The 26,792-nt window shown below is 40.8% G+C and overlaps 1 protein-coding gene and 1 long non-coding RNA gene across 2 annotated transcripts in view; one reads left to right on the forward strand and one right to left on the reverse strand.

Moving 5' to 3' along the window:
• The window catches only part of ZNF536 (zinc finger protein 536), a 361,158-nt gene extending 345,228 nt beyond the window's left edge, over positions 1-15,930 (reverse strand). The window contains exon 1 of the mRNA XM_021540651.3: positions 15,806-15,930. The gene's annotated coding sequence lies outside the window, so the exon portion shown is untranslated. The remainder of the gene's footprint in view (positions 1-15,805) is intronic.
• Positions 1-26,792, forward strand: part of LOC116184055 (uncharacterized) — a 57,423-nt gene that overhangs the window by 919 nt on the left and 29,712 nt on the right. The gene's annotated exons all lie outside the window — the stretch shown is intronic.

Below are 26,792 nucleotides of genomic sequence, written 5' to 3' on the forward strand. Positions count from 1 at the left end.
ATAACTTTTTTAAAGCAACTTTACACGGTTTATCCGCAGGGCAACGATTTAGTAAATAATATATAACCAAGCAAACAAGGTGCAAATGTGACTGGTGAAATAGGTTGTGTTTCTACAAAGCAGAAGGGGGGGGGGGAGAAGCTGAATAATGCAATTATGGATTCTGTGTCCCATAGTTGACAAAAGCATGGTGCCTCAATAGACTCTTTGTTATGGGATTATATAATGATTGTGGTGTAATTATGGGAAAAAAGATTTAGTAATAATAAAAAGTATCAAAATACACCAATGAGCAGCTTGTTTTAAAGAAAAGGCTTGCATGTGACATTAGGGGCATGTTAATAACAAAAAGCCAGGATCCGAAAGGGTTGACAAATAAAAAAGACTGTGATGCGCATGATTAAGAAGCGATGGAGACAGATTGATTATTCAAAATGCCGAGCCACAGGGACACTTAAAACATTGATTCAGGTAAGACTAGTTTCATCTTGACTGAAATGAGTTCCCTGAAGATGACTGGCATACATTTTAAATCAGTTTACTACATAAAAAGCATAACATCACAAGCTGAAACCTTCTAGTTAAAATAGGAATCCATGAGAAAAAAAAAGTTTATGTTTGTGGTAATTCCCAGAGGGACTATGGAATTGCAGAGGAAGGGGTATAGATTAATTAGCTCTTCCTAAACACTGGACTTAAATGTGCACATCTTTTATAATCCCTAGCCTCTGTTTCTGGAGTCTGTGGTCCAATCCCACTTCTGCAGGTTATGGGGGCGATATAAATAACCCTAAAGGTACAATAGGACTTTTTTTTTTTTTTTTTTTAGAACTACAGTGAATTAACTTTCTCTAATAACTGAAAAATTAGCAACATTTTTCCAGTTGGTATTTGAAGTGAAGTTTATAAATAGTTGTTCAGAGCTATTCAACGTTTAAAAAAAAAAAAAAAAAAAAAAGATTCCCATGCCTATACGAAAAAGTTTAGGAATTCACTCTGCATTTTCCAATTTGATGTGTCTGAAATTCTCTTTGAACAAATTCCAAAATACAAGTTTTTTCTATAGAAATTAGCATAGCAATCACATCAATAATATCACTATCTCTATGGGAATGATAACTGGAGCAGTGGGGGTGTTCTTTATTTCAATTCTTCGTGGATCAACTGATTATATTCTGTCTTCTTTTGAACTTGTTATTGTAAGTCAAGTGATTCTTTATAAGTGACAGCCCTGACAAAGAGACGAGGATGGGAAAGCAGGTCGAAAGGAAGTCGCCATATGGACTTTAAAAAAGGCACTTTTTAAACAAGATAATGGGGAAATGGATGTTGCCTTTTAACCCTGTCAAGGCTGAACATTATTAGCAGTCTCATAAAAGAATGAGCTATACCTTTTTTAAAAAATATCAGATTTCACCTTTGGATTTCTGTGACCTAGGGCTACATAAAACAAACCACATAGGAGGGGATGGCATTTCAGAGGCAGGGGCCAAATCAAGTACCTGGAATCAGCAACAGACAGGAGATTTCAGAGCACTGTACAAAGAGTTACAGAAGAATGAGAACTCAGGAAAACCCCATGGTTCTTTTTCCTGAGACAAAGATAAGAATATTGACTAGAGATAGGTGAAACAGCAACTGACAGCAAAGGAGCTTGAGACATCTAACTGGGATTTCCTGTTCCTCTGGAGTAAGTGCCTGATGCTCATTTAGAAACAACAATTTGAGTGAAAACAAGCATGAACATGAGGGCTTTGACTCAGATCTTTGCAGAAATTCAAATATTTCTCCTTCTCTTTCTGTTCTGGAAAGAAAAATAATTTCCCTCCAGAAACTTTCAAATGGACAAAGATTAAGAATCATCTCCCAGGAAACTGAGATTAGGTATTAAACCCTCACTAGGGTGAGGGCAGAGCAGTGGTCCAGCACTGGTGAATCACCAATCAAATTTCAAATTTACTTTTTTTTTCTTTCCCTTTTTTCTTTTTTCTTTTTTCTTTTTTTTGTAGTCAGTTAGATGGTCCAAATCATCCTCCAACTCAACTTTACAGGAAGAAAATGTCAAACTCTCCTCAAAATCTGGAAAAGCAGGGTTAGTACTTGCAGGCAGAGGTGCTGTCAAGGGAGGATTCTGTTAACAAGACTGATCAAAATTGTTTTCCCCAGCACCTCATAGACATGATTATTTGGGCTGGGATGGACCACAAAGAGATAATGTAGATCCATGAGCTCAGTAGCTCAGTGCTTTCTAAAGACAATAGACCTCCTCATTTTATTGACACAGTGACAGGCTCCAGCACCTAAGCAATGAATAGTGGTTAGCTAGGATTCAGAAAAATCTCAGATTTGAGCCCAGGGGGAGTTTGCTCCAAGATCTCTCGGAATTCAGAGTATTCTTAGGCACCATCAGCACTTCTGTAGTTCCCCCCAGTATTCCTTCCTATTTCTCCACATTTTTCACTACTGTTCCTTTCTCCTTTTATTGCATCCAGGGAAAGGTCTTTTCTTTTTAAAGCCTGTGTATGCTCTCAACTGTCCTTAGCTACTTCTCCAACTTCTTTAGTTGGTTGTATTCCTTTCTGTGCCTCCTCTATGAGTGGGCAGGAATACTCTGCCTCTTCAAAACAACGTAAAAATTGTATAGAGAGGACAGAGGGAAAGATCAGAGGAGATGTACATTGTGTACCTTACTCTGCAAGGCTCTTGCACTGCCTTGGAGCATAGTGGGCACCTTCTCAGTGAGGAAAAGCTATCAGCTACAGACTTATCAAACTTTAAAAAGTAGGAAGAGAGAAGTGAAAGATTAGTTCCTCAGCTGGGCAACATTACCTTTCACCATTATTTCTACCTTTGTGAATGATAGCCTTCTAGAAGATCTCATTTCAGACAGATGTAAATAACAGGGGACAATATCTCAAATCTCCTCAAGTTTGATCAGTCCATTGAAAGTCCAGGTAGGAGGAATATTTTTGCTACACAGGAAAGTAGCAAAAGACATAGAGTAGACATAAATTACTGCTCATACAGTAATTTAAACAATGGGTGGGGGAGAAATATTTGCTTTATATATTTAAATATTAATAAGTTGTTTGCTTTATAAGGAAGGACCAGGGAATAATCCTGCCTTTGTTCTTAAAAAGTGTGAGCAGCATTTTCTTCCTAAAGAGAGGTGATAAGCAACTGGGCATTCTTTCAACAGCGGCTGAAGAAGCCCATTGAAATGCCTTTAGGAGGAGGTCTCTTCTTCAAGGAAGAGCAGAACATCAGGTCTTTAATATTGATAATGAAAGGCACATAAAAGAAATCATCCAATAGCAGGGAATTTAAATAAGGGATTTCAGAAAACTTGCACTAAATGTTTCAACAAACTCTGGAACAGGTGGTGCGATCTACATGGCAGTCTGAGCCAGTGAAAACACAAGTCAGCCAGCAAGGAAGTTGCTGAAGCATGGTTCAAGAAGACATAAATAAAACACTCTCACAGGAAAAGAAGGGAAAAGCCTTTCAAAATTCTGTTACAAACACGGGGGTTTCCTGGGCAGAACCCCAGCAACTGACAAGGTAGATGGAGGTTTTCCCAGTGGCATAGATTCTAAGAAAGCTTCTTGGTAAAGGGACTCTGAGGTCCCAGCTTTCAAAAGAGAATAGAGGCAGAACCCATTTGAGAACAAGCTGTCTATTTCCCAGGGGCCATGTCCAAAATAAATATCTCTTTATAGATGTGATCAACCAAGGTTGTACTTACCATCATCACAGGGTCAGGATAATAAGAATCTGTAAAAAGTTGGGTGTTTTTAGGAGATAAATGTACATCCTCAATATAGCAGTCAACTACCATTGAGCCAGACATGACAGACAACTTGCATTGGTCATTAAAAGCAGATACTAAGGTTGGGAGCCTACGTTGGCCACTTTTTGTAATAAAGTCATTGCAAAAATCCATCAAATCACAGCCACCAGGAAAAGATCCAAATGAGAGTACAAAATGGACATCAGGAAGAAATACAACAGAAGCAGCATGTAAAGCCAGGTCACTGTGGAGGTGCATCTCCCTCTCACAGCACTGATTCTTTTCCTTAGCAAAATAAAAGCAAAACTGCGATGAAGAGAAAAAGTCCTTCAAGGTATTATGGACCGACAGAATAATACATGGCTTTGGAGCTTTCTGTGAACAAAAGTGACCACCTTTGTGGTTTAAAAACATAAGGAGCTGAGTAAAGCAGTAATAAAGAAATTTTTATTTTTTTTTTCCTTAAGTGAAAGACACTTTTTACATTAAAGAGTGAACAATGTTCTCAATAGATCCACCTAGTGGAATCGAGCAAATTCTGCTTCCAGAATAAAGGCACAGCATTTATAAACCTATGCAGGACATACTTCTGTGCCCATCTTCCATTCAGCACAACAGGGGCTCCCATACCCTCCGAGAGAGCAAGAGTGAAAGCTGCAGTAAGTCTCAGTACAAGCACAATGTAGAAGATCAGGAGACAACTGTTGCTCCAGGATTTAAACTTTAACATTTAAATTTATGTGGAATTGGTATAGCAGGTCTCCTTCTCCAGCTGTAATCACCAGGAATTATGGTTGATAAAGAGGAGAAAGTGCTGGGAAAATATCCAAAAGAATAGCTGAACTTCAACTTAAAGTGCATTACCACTGACTTATCTCTTGTAGCAAATTCACATTGAGCCTGTTCTCAGCCTGTCAGAGCTCTTCAGGAGCTATTTAAAAGAGATGGTGAGATCTGAGGTAAGACTCTGGAATAATTTTTTGGGGAAGCATTTCTTCTAACTCAACTATTCTAACCAATATCCCACTTTTCAACAGTTTCTTTAAACTTTTCCCTTTTCTTTCCACCCTGGTCCCAAAGATCACAGCAAACCCTAGACATCTAATGATTATTACTTTGTGCTCATCCCAGCACTTGGCCACTTTCCCTTATTGATGAACTCCAGTGTTCCCAACATGTTGCTTTGACAGATCCTGTTCCATCCGAGCTGTCCCTTTCCTCTGCCAGTTGCATGCAGTCCCCTGTGCTGCCTGTGCCTCCCTCCTGGCTCCCAGCCTCCCCCCAGAACCTCCTCCATTGTCAGACACCACCTTGTTTAAGGTGTTGTGCATCAAAAAATGTGCAGATTTCTTTAATGGAAAGAGTTCAATTTTAAGGATGTGTTGGAAATGTTGGTGTCTTTACCTTTTAAGCTGTGGTTTCACACCTTAAGTCCTGTGTGACACTAATTAAGGCCATGATACCTTTTCCCTTCACCATCTGACCCGGCCCGTGTGCGAGGTGCATCACTCACCTGGCAGGGAGCTCTGTGCTGCCGGCTGGAGAACACAGCAAAGGTGACCCTGATTGCCTCATGTGAGCCACTTCAGCAGGTGCCAGTGTCTGCACAGCAATTCCTTGTCTCCACTGGGCTGGTGGCTGAGGCTGGAGAAAGCCTGGGATATTTTGGGAGGACCTGAACCAGGCCACAAGCCATTTTGGCGAGGTTTTCCCCCGTGGTGGGACTGAAGGCATGTCCCCTCAGGGCTCCAGCACACACAGCCTGTGCCATGTGAAGTGCACTCCAAGTTGGGTCTCCCCCTCACCCACAGTGCCAGGGCTGTCCCTGGCAGCCGTGCCTTTGCTGATGGCAGAAAGCACTGCCAGAAAGGCTGGGAGAGGGCTGGGAGCCTGAGGGCAGGGCAGAGCTGACCCTCAGCTGGCCTGAGACACCCTGGTGGCATGGCCCTCGCCTCCTGCCCACACCCACCCCCAGGGACACCATCCCGGGGGTACAGAACAGCTCTTTTTAAACTCATATTAATTGCACGGCTCCTATGAACTGGTGAGGCTGCTTTTGTCTGAAGAGATGTGATTTATGTCCAGTGGTTTGGTGTACCCTCAGCACAGGGAGCAGCCATTCAGCTCAAGCTGTGCTCCTGGTCCCTGTGTGCACAGTCTGCAGTGTGGCCGTGCCCGGGCCAGGCGGGCACATGGAGCTGCAGAGGGTCCCAAGAGGAGCAGGGATGGTGGCTGGGCAGTGGAGAGCAGCTGGGGCTGTGCCAGGCAGGCACACGGAGCTGCAGAGGGTCCCAAGAGGAGCAGGGATGGTGGCTGGGCAGTGGAGAGCAGCTGGGGCTGTGCCAGGCGGGCACACAGAGCTGCAGAGGGTCCCACAGAGGGGCAGGGATGGTGGCTGGGCAGTGGAGAGCAGCTGGGGCTGTGCTCAATGCAACTGAGTGTCCCAGCAGAGCATGGTGTGGTGCAGACACCCTGAGAAAAGCTGGGATGGAAATTCAGTGTTGTTGCTTTGCGTACAAGAGTTGTTTTTACCAATTCCAAGTAATATTTCTGTCTCCAATTTTTTTATTTTCCCCTAAATAGCTTTAATGAAAATTATACTCCTCTCATTTAGTTTGTTCTATCCTCAAGCTCAACCACTGCACCTGCTCTTTGAAAGGAGCACTCTGGATGTCCAGGTACAGACCCAGGACCAAAAAGTTCTACTTAAACTGATGCCCAAGAATATGAAAAACTATTTCCTGGAAGACAAAATTATATCCCTGGTGTTGTGGTTAGGGAGGCTCCACCATATTATGCCGTAGGTTCTTTTTCAGGGTTGCTTTCTGTGAGTGCTAATAAAACAAAGAGGACTATCTCACATCCTCACAGGAGACTGGGCACTTGAAAGTTATTTAGGCAACATCCCTGGAGAATTGCAGAGGCTCTGGGAGTGGGACAAAGGACAGAGCTGGCTATGATATGTATGTGAAAAATATACATCAATACAGAGTGACACCAGTGCAGAGCAGAACATCTGAAAACTGATGAGGTGGAGAGCTCTCTGTGTAATGCAAAGCACCTGAATGATGTGTGCACACACAAAGATTTGTTCAGCTCTGCTCATATCTAGCCCTCTTGGACAGTTGGATTTGATTTGCCATTTTCCTGCCAAAATATTGTTGCTGTACCTCAGCACCTGGCCTTTCTTCAAAGAAATTGCACATGACTCTCCTGTCCCCACCTAAACCAGTCCAGAATATGAGTTCAGGAGAGGTTAGAGGAACCTTCTTTAATAAAAACCACATTTTTAATAATTTAAAGACTCAAAAATAAAGACTTCTATATTTAAAAAATTCCTGTTTCCATAATACTGTTCCTATATAGCTGCTCACCCACCTTGAAATGAAGACTGTTACAATCAACCTGCTGGCTTAGAATGAGAGGGTCACACAAGAAGGCAACTAACACTGTCTGCACAGCCAGCAGAGGGAGGCAAACAGTATCATTGGGTTTGATTACGTTATTTTAAACAGAATTTTAAGGATTTCTCAACCAAATGGGAAACTGGTTTCCTAAAAAGTAATACAATAAATAGTTAGGGTAAGTACTTCCACCAAAGTTTTACAACAGCAAAGGTGATGTCAAAGAACACCAACACTAGGACCTTTATAATTTCCTTTCTGTTAAGCTCAAGGGGCTTTAAGGCTTCAGGTATTTATTTTCAATTTTCTCACTTAACCCAAAAGGTTTTTTTTCCAGATACTATTTAATTTTACATAAGATACTTGAGGTTTTTGGGGTTTTTTTTGTGGAAAGCATCTTTGCATAATTAGAAGTATTTGAAGGAAAGCCATCTCTGAAACAACTGGGAAGTAACACCAAAATGTAGGAATTGTCTGAGATGGTTGAAAACTTACTCTGTCTAAAGAGCTGAGAAAGGACAATTCTCTCCAGCGAGTGTTCAACATTCCTTCTAACAACATATATTTACCCCATGAAGGAGAAAAAAGAGTTAACAGGATGGAAATTTCTAACTTAAAAATTAGAGGATGAAAGAAAAAGTGGTCAGTGAAAAGGATCGAAGCAAAGACAGGTATCCTTATGCCCTAAATTAGAAATAGAAAACACAAGCAAACAATGCTTGAAATTTTCAAATATGTTAGGAATTATATGGAAACCCCAGAGAATTCAAACAACCTACCCATTTTCCAGGAACATTGCAAATTAAGGGATCTTTTCCCTTAACATTGCATTTCTTCCTCATGTTGGATTTAAGCATCAGCTGATGCAGTTGGAGAGCATCATTTTAAGGTACAAGTTGGACCCTGGAAGAGCCCTCAAGGATCACAAGGCATGAGCGTGTACGGCCGTGTTGTTTCACACCTCTTTAGCCAGGGCTTGTCTCTCTGAAGCCCCACAGATGTGCCAACAGCTGCAGAGGTGGGTGAGCAGCGGGGGCTGCCCGTCCCTGGAGCCGTGCCAGGGGAGCGCTGCCTGTGGCACTGACAAGGGAGGAGCAGCTGAGATGGGGTAAATCTCAATTCCCAAAGGATGGCAGTCACTGACAGCCACCCATCGAGGTATTCTGCACGGGGATTCTGCACCCGCACTGCCAAACTGCATTTGTAAAAACTCTGTGGTTTTTTTTTTTTTTTTTTCTGTTTCCACAGTAATTTAAGCTTGAAGCAAATCCCCAAAAGCAGAATGATGCACCAAGCAAAATCAGTGAAGCTCAAAGACTGTGCAAATTGCACAGAGGTGTGAATAGGACTTGTTATGTCTTTTTAGGCATCAAAATATGCCTAACAATGTGTTTCCAACCAAGCTCACAGGAATTTTAAAATGGGCTGCACCCTTTTGCCTCCTCTATGCCCTGTGCTTGGACTACCCAATATATGAGCAGCAATATAGGTTTGAGGTATTTCTTTGTGCAAACAGGCTTACTTTACTGCTTCAGTCAGGGTTTTGCAAGCATTGCACTACTGTAATTAATTTCCAGAATATGGCCCACTGGGCAAAATTCAAGTTACACCAAAAAAAAATCTTGAATAAACCCTTGGAAGCTAAAACTAATCACCACTTTAGAAATCCAAAGGTGATGAGCTTATCTGGGTTATAATAAGCTTTTTAAGAAAAAGTTATCAATCTGTATTTAACCAATAGACAGGAACTGGTTCAAAAAGAGTCTTTCCAATCCATCAGGTAATGAATGCCTATTAAAAAACTATAAATAAGCATTCACCCGAGAGCTTGGAATGGCACTTTGAGAGCCTTTCTGGTCACTCAGGTAAATAATGAGTTTTATATAACCTTTCAGCAAAGATTTTTTTGCAAATGAGGAGATGAAATGCAGAGAAGCTTCTGATTAATGTTAAAGTTGGGGTACAAGCCAATGCACAACTGGGAATTCAAAGTTAAAGTTGGCATTGTTGTTCCCTCACTCTGCTTCTCCTAAGGGCCTAATGTTAAAGACTCTGTTGTCTTTACTTTGAATTGCTTATGATGGTTTCAATTTAAGATTTTATTTATACATGGCATTTCTACTGATGAGTGTTTTGTGCTTTATCTGTTCACCCAGCAGCCACAAAATCCAATAAGTATTGTAGGGAAGAGCAGAAAGCCCCTAACTAATGTGTAGTCACCATGAAAATGCCTACAGTGGTCTCTCATCACAGTCCCCCTCAAATCTACAATCACTGTGCTTGTTCAAATCTAATGATAAGGGAAAATAAAGTCCACAACTCCCTGAACTTTCTGGTATCTCCTTCCATCAATATTTACTAATCTCCAATAAAATCACTCTTATAAAATATTTTGAGCTTTCTTGATGACTAAGAAAAAATATACCCATGAAGAGATCCATTAATTATCTTAAAATCAAATAACCTGGCAACCAGGATATATGACAAAATTAAATATAAGCCCTTTCCTGGATAGCTCTGCAGTCCTTCCTAAAGGATTGCTTGTCAGCTGTCCTTCACACCTAACACCCTAGGACAAGAAGAGAAAAACAGGTTTCACACCCTGAGGGCTAACAAACTTCATTTATTATATACTTGGAGAATGAAGATTGTACTGCAGGCTCAGGGATGAAAAAAGGGAAACTTCTCCAACTACAACCATGAGACAGACATTTGAAAAAGCTAAAATGGAAAGCAAGAGGTGAAAAAAACATGTTTATATTCAATTGAGATCTTTCCTGATCCTTTTGCTTCTGAAGAAATATATCCTTCCAATTGTTCCATTTTGTGTTAAAACATTTTTTTACATTTATTAATAATTCAAAAATGTTGTTGTTTAAAAAATATTCATATCATGTGTTCATAGTTTCCATATACATATGTCAAACTTTAGTTTGTTTTACCATTATAATCTAGGAATGGATTTACCCTTTGTTTCTGTTTTCAAATCTCTGAGGAATGTTTGATTAGGTAGGAGGGTTTGTTTTATGCATTACTTGTTCATCATTGCACAAGTGCACAGGCTAAACAAAGTTGGCATACTTCATACTGATTGGTGGAAACAGTGTAGTTAAACAGTGTAGTTAATACAAGGGAATGAGTAATTTCTCAGCACAGCTAATCAGCTGCACAATAGCCATGGATCAGGCAGCACAGCCATATATCACAAATGCATTTTGAGGTAGCTCGTAGCACACACGATTATCTACTCGTATCTGCTGCAATCGTTTCATATTAACACACTCCCTCTGTATTTATTTAATAATGTGGATCTCATGTGCAGCAGTCTATATACATAGCCAGACAGAATACTAGGGATTATCAAGTTAATGGCAAACCCAGGAATGATCTAGCTGGTATATAATGGAAGATATGTCCAGGGTGTTTCAATTTAACAATGTCAGGTGAAAAAGAAAAGCAAGCGCACTGAAGATGACAAAACAGCTTCTGCTGCACTGAAGAACTTAAATCAATTTCATAATTCTATATCTATCACTCCATACATCTATAACTAAGAAATAACAAGATAAATACGTTGTAATATTATTTACCAGGTACTGCATTAACACCTTTCCATACTTTTGTGATGAGCTGTCCTTTATTATGACTTGTAAACCTGTCATTCCTGAAGAAAGTACTTTTAAGAGCTCAGCATCAATACCAGTTCAGAATGGCATCCCTCTGTTAGGAAACAAGGCTGGGTTCAGTAGGAGTTAACATTAACAATTCAAGAGACTGTAGGAGAAATTAGAAACATGAGCCCTCCGTAATGATGATAAAATCAAACTGGCAAATAAATGTATTCTCAAATGTCATAGTAAGAAAATGGATGAATATATGCAACTGAAATGGTCTCTTAAATTTCAAGTGCATGGCCAGGATTCTCAAGAACTTGCTCCTAAATAGAAGAAGCTGAATTAGAAATCTATCAAGTAATCTCAGTACTGCATATCTGCACATGTAATGCAAACTTCATGAAGTCCACAATTTCACCCTACTAGTCTAATCCAAAGCCCATTGGGATCTATTCCTCTGAATTTGATGAGTTTTGGATCAAGCCTTTTGAAGATAAGGAGTGAGCTGGAAACAAAATGATGCCATAAATCAGAATGAGTGGTACAGAATTAAGTAGTACAAAAAATAGCTTTCAGTAGTATATTATGCTAAGGTTATAAAATAAAACAAAATAACACAACAATTGATGTATAAACAGTAAGGAAAAAGATACGCAAATATTTGTGCTATTAAGGAATTAGTGGAATTGCAGTGCTTCACTTTCTTAAAAAATATAGGCTCTATTTTGATATTCACACTTAAGGAAACACTTTGGCTCTGATAAAACCAAGTGGATAATTAAAAATTATAATATTAATTGTACCCTTAACACAGATAAGTAAACTTGGCAAGAAAGTTTTAATGAGTTAAGTGAAAAGGCAATGTCTAAATTAACTGAGTAAATTGGCAAAGGGAAATTTATTGTATATACTGACCCTTTTAACTTGTTTTAATGTCTGAATTTGAACTACATAGATTAGTTTTCATTACATGATACATTAAATTATAAGGATAAAAGTATTCTCCTCAGAATCTGCTTTCTAGGACAGGTTACAGTGCTTACAAATTAATTGTCCTGTAATATGTTATAATAGTAACTCCAAATCCATGGATTCAGTAAAGGTTCCTGAGGGAAACGACAGCTACTGGAATATGTTTAGAAAGTCAATATAAAAGAATAAATGACGATCACACTGAACTTTGCGAAAAATGCAAAGAGTTCTGCAGCACATGAGAGTTGTAGGAATTGCCCGTGCTCCCTGGACGAGGCTGGCTCCTGCACAGCCCCTCTGGAACACCCAAAGGTGTGTGGAGGGTGACACGAGCACTTCTCCCATCCTCACACCCCTGAGAGCTGTGCTGGGCAGGCTGAGGCAGGGGATCTGCTCCCACGGGAAACGACACTCCGTGCTTATGAAACGTGCATGGCACATTCCAGAACAACTTTTGGATAGAAGGACCTCCTGCCAAATCTTGACTGAAAGAGCTGTGACGTAAAAGCCGACATAGATGCACTCCCCTCTGGGACCTGTCTGACTGTATCAGTTTTTAATGTATCTTTCCATTAAATCAAAGATCCAAATGCTAAATCTAGCACTGAGACACAGCAAGGGAATTTGTGACATTCCTCAGAGGACTCGGTGTCCATAAACTAATGAATGGATAAAACTGATCTCAATATTTAGTTTCTTGGTTTTGACAAATACAGTATTGATGATATTTTGTTTAACTGTTTTATAACACCATATTTGTGAAAATTTAACTAAACAGAAACTGCTCAACCAGAAATACACAGCAACAGATACTGGGATTATGTATATAATTAAGAAACAGGCGTGGCAGAAGACCATAATATAGCATGATTTAGAAGTTCAAATCTTTCAGCTCCTACTAAATGCTGTCAAGTACCAAGAAGTTCTGAGCCAGAACCAGCTGAAAACAATGGAAAGATTTCCATTGGTTTAATAAGCAATGAATCAGATTCATAAAAATGAACCAAACTAGTAAATGTGCTGTTGCTCAGAGTGGCTTCTTCTAAATAAATATATAAATCACATTTCTCAGTCTGAATCTTCTAATTCTGGAAGGCACACAGCAAAAAACAAAAGAAGGTGATGACTGTACATTCAGAAGGAGAAAAAGGCTTCTTGTGGGTCCCTCTTACATAGCTGGTCTAATAAAAACAGGGACATTTAAGATTTGGAAGCTGTTAGAAACTCAGACACATGCAGTAACAGTGCAGAGTGGATGGTCTGTAATAAACTTCAGAATGTTCAGTTCAGATACAGACATGGAAGTTCAGTTCAGCCAAGTCCACCAGCAAACACGCCCTTAAACCTCCCAGAGGGCATTTAACTACTTCCCACTTCCTCATCACCCGTTTAGGGAGGTGACCCCTGCCAGCCCCCAGTGTGGGGTCATCCCTGCCAACCAGGGCATGACATCCTCCCCTCCTTGGTACCCTTGGAGGAAGAGCAGCTGCTGCCCACCAGTGAGCACAGCAGAGACCTCCTTCCTACCTGGGGGTACAGAAAGGTTTCTTCCATTGCCTCTTACCCAGCAGCCTCAGAAAAAGGGACACTTCAGCTTTGCGATTTGAAAGTGTGTTAGTCACACACATTCTGGGATGTCTAGGGTGCTGCCACAACAAAACACGGGGAATCTCGTGGAAAAGGAGAAAGAAGTGTTACCTCAGCCACATCCAAACTGTAAATGGGAACGGGCAGGCTGGGGAGCTTTCTGCTGTTCATTCAATACACCGTGAAGTGTCAAAAATCTCTTTTACATGCTTTTTTCCACCTCCCTTTAGAAAAGGACCAGAATTACAACCAAGAAGCTAATAACTTGCTATGAACAGTGGTATTTGTTGAGGCATGCAGTTTCCAAATGGGAATTTGAGCTTGTTTTTATTCTTCACTTAACACTTCCCCTGCCCAGCACAGACGTTTACACTGGTGTTGTTCCGACTATGACAACACACAGAAAGCACATGGCCTAATAACTCCGACTTTAACAGACCCGTGGCTTCTAACAATGCGATTGCAGAGGAATTTGCCCTAAACAAAGCCCAAATACAGAAGCGCCCATCGCAGTTAACAGCAATTAATGTCTCCTCAGAGTGCTACGTGCCTTAACCGCAGCCAGAGGGGATCTCGGGGAGGGGGGAGAGAGACACCTGCGTCTGATGGTCACCAGGCTCCTGGCAGAGCCTCAGCAAGGGAATTACAGCCACAGCATCACAGCCATGCAGTGCGAGCGTCTGGCTCCCCACGAAATGAAACTGGAGCCACCGCCTCCCAAAAAATCTCACACAGCACAGCCCCAGCAGCAGGGGAGAAGCCCTGAAAAACCCACAAGAATTGAATCTATTAGAAATATTCTCACTTGTCCTGTTATGACCCACATAGGAAAGCTTTGGCAAGAGCACATCTCACGCCCAAGGAAGGGTGGTGGTGTAACTGGTTCAAAGTGGTGCTTCCCTGAGCCTTCCTGATCCATCAGCTGGACATGTCCCCAGGCTGCCACCACAGCCCCCCCAGCCCACCCCTCCACAGCCTGCCAGCCCAGGAATGCCACAAAAGGTCCCCTCCGAGCCTGGGCCCCGTCCCCAGCCCTCCTCCTCCTCCAAAGGAGGGCAGTCACCAGCACAGCACCCGCTCGCCCCAGTCAGCACCAGTGCAGGCTGCAGTGACAATGTATTGGTTAATAGGTTAATACCAAAGTATTAATAAATGCAGTGGAATTACAGCAAGAGCAGAGGTCTGTATTCATAATATAAATGAATAATTTTCAAAATGTAAAAGTACCAAGGTGCGTTTTCACTTTGTGCTTTATGACACGTACAATATCTTGGCCTGACAAATTAAGATTGACATTTAAAAATGACTAAGAATCCTGTCAGGGCAGGTCTAGAGCATCCATCATTGCTGGTGAGCAGTGTGTGCTCCCACTGAGGGGAGGAGAGACCCTTAAAGGTTTCAACAGAAATCTACCTATCTACAGATAAGCCAGGGGAACATGACAAACCATTTCCTGTTAAAGTGACAATCACCATTTTTAAAGCCACTGACCAAGTATATTTGCTATCTGCATCTGGGCAATTTATAATAATAAGCTATAAGGAAAAAAGAAAAAGTGTAAGAGAAAAATGATGCCTCTTCTGAACTTGGTGTATCATCACAAACCTGTTAACTCTATGTAAGAGGCAACCTAAGGGTATCAAGTTTAAAAAGCACAGAATCAATAAAAAGCCATTAAAAATCAATGTATGAACTGGTTTGCATGCCCTCAGCCATCACTCCTAGGCATTAATGCTCTAATAATTCTCAATTGATATGCACAGAATATGCCAATTTAAATTTATTGGAGTACTTCAAATTTTTAAGTGCTTAACTTTGGAAAAGATTGGCTTTATGGGACCAAAGCAGTGAAGAATGATCAGGAATGTTTAGAATGCCTTACATTTTCAGTAATTTGAAAGAGATTAAAGGAGTAGACATATGAAATTAAGAATGATTTAAAAATCATTGGATCCATTCAAATTGCTAGAAATGCTTGAATTGCAACTAATATTGGTAGTTAGTACACATGCAGGGAAGGGGTCTCTTCTTACATCAATGTCCAAAGGAAATCTCCCACAGCATGAGCCAGTTCTACATGGATACCAAAAAGAAAGAGAACAACTTGCATATTAACAGAAAACACAGCAATTCCGAGTGCAAAACAACCCTTACCACCAAAAATCCCCCAAACCTTCCCAGATTAAAATAATTTCAAAATGTAACAGAATTTGAAATAGACTCTCTGGTTAGAAATTCTGGTTGTTATTAATTTTTTATTTCTGGTTGACAATAAAATGTTTTGCAAAAGACTCGAGTGGAAACATCTGGAAACACATAAAACCCCTCAGTGGAGGGAGGGCAAGCCGTGGTCCCTGTGTGTGGGGCAGATGGGAGCTGTGAGGGAGGCTGCCAACCCAGACACTGTGGGAGGCTCCTGACCCCTGGGAAACACTGACCTGTCCTTCAGGCTCCTGCTGATTCAGGATTGTCACCTTCAGTTTTAGAACTCCTCTCTAAGTACTGGAGACACAGATATTTGCAGTATCCCACAGCCTATCCCAGGAAGGGCACAGTGCCTGCTCTGTTTCTTAAAAGCAAATGCATGGCTACATTTACTTTTTCTTCGTATTCACTCCTGGAAAATATACCTAGAGGGGAAAATTTAAGAACTGGTATTAACAGCTCAGAAACACCACGATAAAAGCTGGAAAAATAAGGCATTTAAAAGGGTTAAGGTAAAATAATAAACTGTTATTAAGCCTATTAAGAGTTTTAAAACATCATTGTTTATGGCATGATAGAGCTTGGCTTTTTATGGTTGTTTCATTTGTACATTTTACTTATTCTGCTTCTATTTAACGATGCTTTGGATCTCCTCTTTAAAGCCCTTGGTAATGTACTGATTTCATCTGAATCTGCTAACCCTACTTTTAAAATAATGGTGCAACAAAACAGAGGTTAACATTTCATAACCTTGAACCACAAGCAGAAAGGCTAAAATTTTATGAAGGCCCTCAAAAATAATACCCATTTCATAAACTATAACATATACAGAATTAAACTTGTGTCTTCATTCAGTATCAGCTGGGAAGATGAAAGGCACTTTAAAAGCTCCACGTTCTTAGTCTCTGCCTGAATAGCCAGCTGCTGCTGTCCCCTCTCTGCCCTGGGGAGGGCTGTGCCATGTGGGGATGCTCTCAGGGGACCACCCTGTGCACCGCCCGGTGACACAGCCCCCAGAGTCCACTCCTGAATTCAGCCCGTGCACCACACCCAAGTGACCAAGACATAATAGAGCAATCTTTTATTAATGTTACTAAAATTCTGGCAGGAGTAAACAATCAACGCTTTATGGATTTGGATTTGTAATTTAACTTCTTTTGCAATGCTCTTACTGCTACTTCTCTGCAATTCTTTCTCTGTGTATTATCCTACACTTGCTAGATCTTAGCTGAGGAAAGAAGGGGGAAAAAAACCCACAACTTCTATCCGGTGAGACACTTTATCAAGAAAATTCTACAAGAAATTGGTTGTTACCTGCAGATAACAACTGGTTTGTTAGTTAATGGCTAGAGGCAAAGCCAAGGCCAGTTAATGCTCCAGCTGTCCAGTCATTAACTGCAGTAAAGACTGATTTTGAGGAGGTTATTGCCGTGATAAAATATCCTCAAAAGATTATAACAGCAATAGTGTACAGGAAAAAAAAAGTATTAGTGGCTATAGTGTGACTGAATGGCTGCATTTGAAAAATTGGTCATTCCCTGGCGGTTCATAACCGATTTTCCACCAGTCAAAAAGCAAGTTGTGCTCTGTTAGGTTTATTGTACAAGGCAATAAAAATATTGGCCAGGTTAAATTGTCAGCATGTTATGACATTAACCATTCTTTTACTGTGCTTAATTTAAGTGTTACTATGATTCATTATGGAAAGAAACTGTCCTTTGCAAGTAAACAGGCATTTCAGCACTGGGAACAGACAGCAATAATAAATCTGAATGCAAAATTAAATTTCACTTGATGACTTTCCCCTCTCTTCATAACGATCACCTTTTTTTCTTTTTTTTTTCTTTATAGAAATACTTTTGAATTCTTGGCTATTTAGTTTGCAAGATTGTCTTCCAAAGTTTGCATTATTGATGTGATGCCTGGCAGCAGTACTCTACTTAAGAGTGTGACAGCATTTCCATTAAAAAAACCTTTTTGATGGCTCACTTGGCCATCAAAAGTCGCCTTGTGTTTCATTTGGCATGCGGAGCTGCAGACCCAGTGCAGAGCTGAACCATGTGAGCTGTTCCTCTCTCTCGCTCTCCTGCTTAAGGTCAGCAATGCACATGCAAAAAATGTGCATACATGATTTCTGTGCACATGGTTCCGTAAATCTGGATCTGTTTGTATTAAATTACAGGGAAATATGCAAAGTTCTGCAGATTTCTATGTTAATTTGCATGCTTTTATCATAAAGGCTATGTGCTATCATAGTAATCTTAATATACATTGACAGACTACACCATAACCACTCCAAAAAGCCATTAGGGTTTATTTTATAAATGTATAATAAGAATCCTTGGTAGATTCAGCATTGCACAACTCAATTTTTTTATTATTATTATTTGCTGACACCTGTAACAGAAGAGGAACCATTGAACTTTACAGCACTAAAGCATCAGATTCATTTTCCACAGAATTTGGAGCAGTTAGGCTGAAATTTTCACTGAAATTTAAGTTACTTAATTCCAAGACGCTGCTTTGAAGATTCACATCTAAATGATCCGATAAACAAATTTCGGTGGGATCTACTGGCATCCTGGCTCCTCTGAAAATGATATTTAAGCACTCCGGAGTTTTGACATAGTTTCAATTTCACTCTTGCTCCAAGAACTACCAATTATACCAGTGAGGGATTTTACCAATATAAATTATGGTATAATTCATCCCATTGTATCAAGGCTTCACAGTCCAAGCAGTCACCACAAAGTCCTGTACACTGCAAATCCCAAGGTATTCCATAGTTAAGGTTACCTTCAATTTCCTAGTCATGCTTAATGCAATTCTAAAGCTAAATGCTTTATTTTTAAATACTAACATCCTTAGGCATGAGTGAATTGTGAACTTTTCTGCTACACTGAACTAGATTAAATGATTGTGTTCAGACTTTTAAAAATCATGTCAGAAGAGGCTCCAAGCCTGCACACACCTCCCTGAGAACCTGCTGCACCAGCAGGTGCCAGAAAACAGCAGGGACCACACCGAGATGACCAAGAAGGTGTGCACAGGTATGAGCTGGCTGCTTTCTGACAGCCAGGCACTCAAATCAGTGGAGCTCACTTCACAGCACCAAAATGGTCCTCTGATGTGGTGACTCAGTGAAATAAGATTATATAGTTATAACCAAAAGTTTCTGCAGGTGCATTGACACATGCAAATACATAGAATAGGTGTGTATGGGTGGATGCATCAATTTTTCATATATATATATATGTGTGTGTGTGTGTGTGTGTGTGTGTGTGTGTGTGTGTATGTATATGTATATGTATAAATATACACATAAATAATAGATGCACTATATATGTAAAAGGTATCCATATAAACACATATCTGCTTGTGCTTCCATGAGTGCACAGAGACCCTGAAGGACTCAGCACATGCAAACACCCAGCAGCCCTTCAAGCAGGTGCAGGCAATGCCATTATAACCATGGGCCCACTTTTGCACAGAGGAATTAAGGGGCTCACCCAATGGCACGCAGCAAGCCAAGGCAGAAGCCAGGAAAGCTTTTCTGAGCTGCAGTTCAGTCTCCTGGCCTGGCCACAGACTAAGCCTGTATCATGTCTCCCCGTGCTGCCAGCCACGTCCTCTCCTTAAAGAGCAGCCAGTAACCACTTGGCCCTTGTGTAAGCCCTGCCATCATGCATAATCAGACACACGGCCTGTCATTGGAATCTGTGTCTTATAATTAGGTCCACACAAATGCTGAAACTTCAAAATAGAGTTTAGAAGGGTTTCCAGTACATCTGATGCCACAGGCATCACAATTCTGCCTCTGGACTTACCAGCTGCTGCTCCAAGACTTGGGCCAACCGTTGCTGCCAAAGGATACTCAAATGATGTGAGAAACTGGAACATTGAGAAGGGAGTTATTCGTCATCTTTGATGTTGGAACTTCAAGGGAAGCGTGGGCTCCTCTCCCAGCCATCGAGATCAGCCCTACCTTGATGTTTGCTCTGCTGTTGCTGTGGCTTAGTTTGATTTTAGGCATCGGTTGGCTGTAAAAGGGATACAAACATGGCACACCAATCACTGCTTCAACTAGAATGAGAAGTGCACAAATATCTTTACAAGTCTGTTCTCTATCGGATTCCAACCCTTTCCAGATGAAGTTACAAATGAATTATTAAATTTAATTTTTTTTTTACTCTTAAATATGACCTTTTAAGATAAAGTGATTCCAGAGGGCTTCCAGATGACTTGCCATTTTCAGTGCTGATGGCATACAGACACTGCTAGTGTGAAGAGCAGGAGCCTGCAGGGCAAGGACCATCATGTTCAATATTGGAAAGAACATCGATTTTACCCAAGGACACCAAAATCAGTTTTTATGCTACCAAAAAAACTCCGGAGGAATGCTTATATAGGAGATGAATATTAGCTTTATTTTAAAATTGGATTTTCAACAAAATTTTAATTTAAACAGAGGATTACAGGAAGAAGGGAAGCAGATTCCCTCCCAAACCAGTCATAGTCCCATCCTGATGTGTTTTGTTACCATGGCTGTAATAGATGAACTTTTGGCCCTTATAATGTCACATGAGATTCTCTGAAGTCATCTGAAAAAATGTAAAGGCTCAGGCATTTCTCCTGCAGCCACACCTCCCTCCAGTTTGGATAGGCTGCAGGAAACCAGACCTGGTGGCACCAGTAGCCACAGCCATTTTTCTTCTGGACTAGGAATCCCTGCCCTGAGAATGAGACACAAACTGCTCACCATTTCCAAACTGAGGACAAGCACTGGCACCAGCACCATTCTCTTCGCCATATCTTCTCAAATCAAGCAATTTCTCTATACTGCCCACCAATAAAGATATGCTTTTTAAAAAATCCTTTGTAAAATCTGTATTAGACATAAAGTCTTGCAGTTCTCTTCCACTTTAAAAGAAAAGGAAGAGTAAAGCTCATAGTCAAAATCACCTTCAGCCAAACCCCCACTGTCAGACAAGCGCATCATAGTGGATTTTGGATTGATGAACTACTGTATTTTAGTTTTTCTGCCAAAGCAACATGGGTCTCACCAGCAGGAAAGGGAATAGAGTGAGATGGAGAAGAGAGGCAGCACAGCACACTGCACCTATGCAAGGGCTGCCAACAGAAAAAAGGGCACTCTCTCGGAGGGCAAAGACACAGATGTACGCGAAGGACAGGCAAAGGCGCGGCAGGGACCTGAGCAGAGGTGGTACTGGGAAAAGCATGTTAGCTGGGAATGCTTCTGCAGGGCATGGGGAGAGAAAATGATGGCAAGGATGAGCAAAAACGGCGAGATTTTCATGCACACACCGAGGCAGCAGAACCAGCTGCACCAATTTCCCAGCAAGTGACCCATGGCACAGCAACAGCTGAAGTGACACGATGCATGGATGGGCCAGAGAGAGAGCTTGAGGGAGAAACATTCATGTAGCTCTTGCCACGCCCATGCATATTTCTCATTTCTGACAAGATCTCACACTTTTGAGTTATAACATTTATGATGAGCTCATGAGAGAGCAGCCTCCATCCTGGGGGTCTCTGACTCTCCGTGGCTTCCTTTCCATCCTGCTGGAACATCAGACAGCAGCATTTCCCACCTCAGCTGGCACCCTCCGTCCCCTTCCCACACCCTGTGCTCCCCTAGCCCAGCCTCTGCAACTGCCCCCACCAGCTACCCCTGCACTGTCCCTGGGCTTCTGCACATCCACCAGTAAAATAAAAAAAATTTAAAAATAAATAGATGTTACAGGTGGAGTTCATCCCCAGTCTTCTAGAACTGGGTAGTCCTAGACAGGATTATATCTGTACCATTGAGATCTGTTTGTATGGCACCCACCAAATATCAGCTCCCAAGGCTGCTGAAACAAGGTTTAGGAAAAGTTAATTTTAGTACATGTTGTTCTCTTTCACACAGACACGCACCCATGTGCATGCACATGTGCAAATACACACTTTCGGGGGAGAGAAAGTGTATATATAACTTTTAATACTGAAAACTTATTTTAACTTCCAATTTATTTAAGACTCAAAAGAGTTTAAGCCAGATTTATTTTGGGTGACAAGTGTTTCTTACATCTAAAGGATAAATATTTTCTCCTATTTTAACAACATCTCTTCCCTTTGATTTTCTCACACATGTTGTATTTAACTAATAGAGTACAAATACCAAAACAATGGAATATCCAGGATTAACGCAGCAAATGCCATTAGAATTTGTGCAGGCATAGTATAGAAATGGCACAAAAAACTTGGGATCCTTAAGGATCATTTCCAGTGATTCGTTTTCAAAACTAAGGGATTTTTAATTCTTGAAAAATTCAATATATTTCATAGAGTCATTACATTTTTTACAGTTGTGAAATAATGCCAATTTTGCAACTTAATTTGTTAAAATGATAATAAACGAGAAGGCTGTCACTTGACAGGGAAAAACTATCTCTTTTTTCTGTTATCTGTTTTGCTGTAAGGTTAATTCTTTATATTTTGTATTTAAATTAATTCGGATTTCTTTCATAATAGGGGGCTTACTATATTATGGAATTAGTAAAGAAATGGGCAAAAAAGACAGGAAGAGAAGAAGGGGGAGAGGAGAGGGTAGGAAGAGATCAATTAAATAATTTTTTTGTCAAAAATCAGATATGCACATATTTTAGTTTGGCGAGCATATGCTGCTCTTGATGTGGATCCAAAACTGAGGCAGTGCATTGAACAAAATAAAACCAGCTCTGTAATTATTAACAGAGACATATTCGTGAGGGCCATTTCCTGTAGAAAATGCCACTCTTATTTTCTTTCCTGTATCTTACTCAAATCCCCTTAGCAGAGAAGAGAAGGAAGAGACCAAGTTACAGCTTGTGTTTAAGTAATAAGCCACAACCAGCATCAGATTTTTTGCCTATTATCTCACGCCTTGGACTGTTCTGGGGGGCCTGTGGCTGGCCAGACCCACTGGGAGTCTTCTCCCAGTGTATTGGCCACATTCAGGAGTTTCAAGGAAAGCAGGAAAGAGCCAAATTTGCCAGCAGATGCAATCTATAATCCCTTTGTGGCCTAGCTAACAAAATAATTCAGGCACCAATGATAGAGACACTGCAACCTGCAGGAACGGGTAAAACACAAACAACAAAGAAGAATAAAGCTTGCAGTGTTTTGTTTCAAAGCCATAGAAAAGATATGGGGGATGTATCTGAAGAAAGGTGGTGATGGTTCAGTCTTGATTTGAGAATTGTTGACCTTCTCGCTTTTGGGGATTTCCTTTTTGCACCAGAGCCAAGGAGAAGTAGACACAACTAGTTTAGCAGAAAATCAAGATAAAATTAGCTTCTTGGGCAAATATTTGTAGGATTAGGAAGAGGGAAACAGGCAGGGGAAAAAGTCACTAATCACTAGAATAATAATAAAGCCGTTTGATGAAGCAGGGACAGATATCAATCCTTGATGACTAAAAGGCCAAATTATGTTTTTGGGATTACAAATCAGCTGTATGACCAGTGATGCATGAGGCTGCCCCTACCCAGCTAGCAGAGGTTGAATTTTTAGGAATATTTTCATAGTAAATTTAGACATTGGGAAAGGCAGATACTACTTTCTAGCTCTTATTTTATACTGATTGTTATTATTTGCTTCTCTTGCTGTCCTATTTCTCTTTAAGTAGGAACTAGGAGGATCAAAACTTCTCATAAAAAACCCAGTGATCATTTTTGTTTGTTTCTTCATAGGGACATAAACCATAAACCTGTGATTCTGCAAAGAGTGACCAGGAACACTAAGAAATTACAGTATCAGACACCTACAGTAACTTATTTGACACTCTCCCTCCCCATCACCATGCCACCATCAAATATCTGTGATACCTGCACTTACCAGATGCCACAGGAGGTGTTTGGGTGCCATGGATAGGGCCTCATCCCCTCAGGCTAGTGTGAAAAATGCAGAAAATTGCCAAGGAGAAGATGCAGGTCTCCCATAAAACCTCCAGGTTCACAGTTCCAACTTCCTCTCAGTGGGATAAGTGGAAAGATCCACTCACTTCTTCAGGTCCATCAACTTCATGCACCTTGGATCCAAGAGGAAAAAAATCTAAATACACCCAGAAGAACCATGAAGATTTCTGTCTGCATGCTGGTTTGATGCACAGGGCTCCCTCCTAAATCTGAGATTACATTTATGTCAGTACAGGAGAACTCTTTCACTGATAACAGCCCTCTGAAGGAATCAAAATGAGAAACCAACCCTTTTGCTGCATTCATATTGTCTAGAAACTTGGACCTAGCTCTTAAAAAGGCAAACATTTAAAAAAATTATACTTTCTGAAGTTCTATTTAATATTATTTACATTATGGGAGAACCCCACAGCCCCAGTAGGCTCAGAGGGACACTGTATTAGCCATGATGCAAACGCATACAAAGACATGACCCCTGCCCCAGAGAACTTTTATCAGACCCTAATTAACCTCTTCATGATCCTTGAAGCCAGAATAATCAATGGGTCTCTATTCTGACTTTCAATTAATTCAGCTGGGGAAGAAGGAGGATCTATAGGAAAATTATTTTAAAAAATATGACTTCTAAATTACCTCCTGCGTGGGACAGGCCTCTAACAAACAATCCTGAGTCTGCCAAATTACTCCTGTTCTAAATAACCCAGCCCTCATTGTACAGCCTCTGCTGCCTGAAAAGGCATCATTTGTTTTTACTACTATGAATACTCAAGAATTCAGTATCACATGAATGGGAAGCTTCTAGAAAACTTAAATATGCTTCACTGAGTTTGATGAATGGCTGACTGTTGCATTGTTATAAGATATACTAATATACTAGAAATATGACTTTACTGTGATTAAGTCCCGTGCATAGGATTGAACAATATTCTCCACCATGAAGAAAATGTCTATTGACAGCTAAAATATCTGGGATTTTCAAAAGGTCCATTTGCTGTCTGTAAAAATTCAACTCTTAGTGAACCTCAGGCACATCTGACCACTAAGATTTCCAGCTCATGTCTGTACAAACAGTGTATCTAAATCCAAATTGAATGGTTGGAAGCGCTCTCTGGCAGTGTCACCCGTAACACCTTCCTCCACTCCCTGTTATAATATAAGGATTGCTTTTGTTTGAGGAAAGGAGGCAAGAAAACACTCCTTAGGAGCACTCTCAGCGGTTCTGCAGGAGGACAGAGCCGGCTGCCTGTGCTGCTGGATGAGTACTCTGGAAGCTTAGCTCAGGAGAAATAGGATGACATTAAGGGCAGTGACTGGGTAGGTACAAGAGCAGGTATGAAAAGAGAGAGGTGGTGTAATTAATTGAAGTAGTGGTGCCCAATGGATTTTAGATAATAGATGTCATTAAGGGTGATTCAGAAGATTGAATTGTACAACACAAATCAGTGTGGAAGCTGTGGAACAAACCAAGTAGAGAGAAGCATCACTTTGCTACTTACAGTGGAGAAGTGTTGGTGTGCTTTGTGCACTGCCATTCTAAAAGGGACTGAGCTAACAAGAGAGATGATTAGTTTTCTCAGGGCAGAGGTTAAGGATGTTAGCGAGAGGGTTGATATGTTATAGTCAAGAGAACTGGGAATGAATCCTGTATTTGTGCATGTGGAAATTAAATGATAACAGAAAGGCAGCGAGAGATGTTTCAAAAGAGGTTGCAACCTGAAAGGAGAGAAAACAACATTTTTGGTACTGTGCTAGTTCTTCATATAAATTCCTAAGTAAATCTTGGCAAACTAGCCCATGCAAATGACTTTTTGGCTGGCACCATTTGCAAATGCCAGATTAAGACAGTGGAATTTACCTGGCTATGGTTTCACTTAGAGGAGAATATTGCAGAGGAAGCTGGGGGACACAGGGACAGACAGCACATTACATGATTTTGTGTCCAGTTTCATTTTACAGAGCACCTTTGTCCTGCAGGCTAAATAAAATGGGTTACAAAGCAGTTTGTCAGGCATCAGCAGGGAAGCCAGTGGCAGCCCACGACAGCGATCATGTGCTCAGCAATGTGTGTTATATCATGGACATCAACATAATTTATAAGTGCAAGGTAATTGTTGACTAGAAAGCTGCAATAATTGCTTCCTTTTCTGAGAAGGTTTTATTGTCTCCAGCATCTGTTGTCTGAGACTGGGGCCAAGGCTTCCACTTGCCTCTCTTATATCTTGACTCTGCAATGCCCGAGCGTGGCCACCGAGGTTATGGGGCCTCTGAAGGTGGTGGAGCAGGTACAGATGCTGAAACCCTCCCACTGCATTACGTATGCTGATCTCCACTGACGTGTCCCTTCAAAGCAAGCCATTAGCACCAAATGTGGCCACCAGCTGTGCAGCTGCAGCCCAGGACCAGAGCAGCGCTTCCTGGAGCTGCACAGCAGCACTCAGAGCAGAGCAAGGAGCACGGAGGAGAAGCAGAAGTTTCTGTGTAGTCTCAGGCATAAGACATGATTCAAATATATCTAAAAGAATCTATAGGCTGTTCTATCATAAGCAGTTCAATGATTCAGAGAAATTTTAAGAATCTTAAAGTAGTTGATGAACCAGCTTGAGCCATTCCTTAGCACTTCTCTCATTTTCAACATGAAAAGCCACCAAAACAAAACTACAGGTTGTCCATTTGCTTCTTTTTGCCAGCAAGATAGGATTTTGAGGAAGAGATGCTGTAGTTCTCTGCTGCAACCCCATGTATAGGAACTGTGCACAAAATATGTTAACTCACAGAGCAGAAAAAAAAGAAAAAAATGTCTGAATTCAGAATTTAACCCTAGAGACAAGAATATTTTGTTTAACAAATGATGGGAAAAATGGGAAAAGGTAGCACAGATGGAAAATGCAATACTGAAACTACCAGGAGATATAACCTGGTGCAAAAGCAGACAAAAAGGGAAGACATTAGAAAGTAATAAAACCTTTAAATCTTGCTTTGATCTTTAACGCAGACTAAAGATGCTGTGGAGCAAAATAAAAGGGTTCTAGATGGGGGAAAAAAGGTCAAGAATAGCTTTTAAGGATAATGTCATACCATGATGCAAATCTAAAGGTGAACATGAACACTGGGGCTGGAAACACTCAGAGTCTAATCCTGCATTTGCATCCATATTTTCCATGTGTTTTAAGACCTTTAACAGCTGAAATTCGGGCTCAGTATGATGTATAGTTGTGATCCAGTACTGTAGTTTTAACCTAGGAAAGCCAAGTCTGCTTCTTCA

Source organism: Lonchura striata, chromosome 13 (assembly GCF_046129695.1).
Source record: "Lonchura striata isolate bLonStr1 chromosome 13, bLonStr1.mat, whole genome shotgun sequence".
Taxonomy (NCBI): Eukaryota; Metazoa; Chordata; class Aves; order Passeriformes; family Estrildidae; genus Lonchura; species Lonchura striata.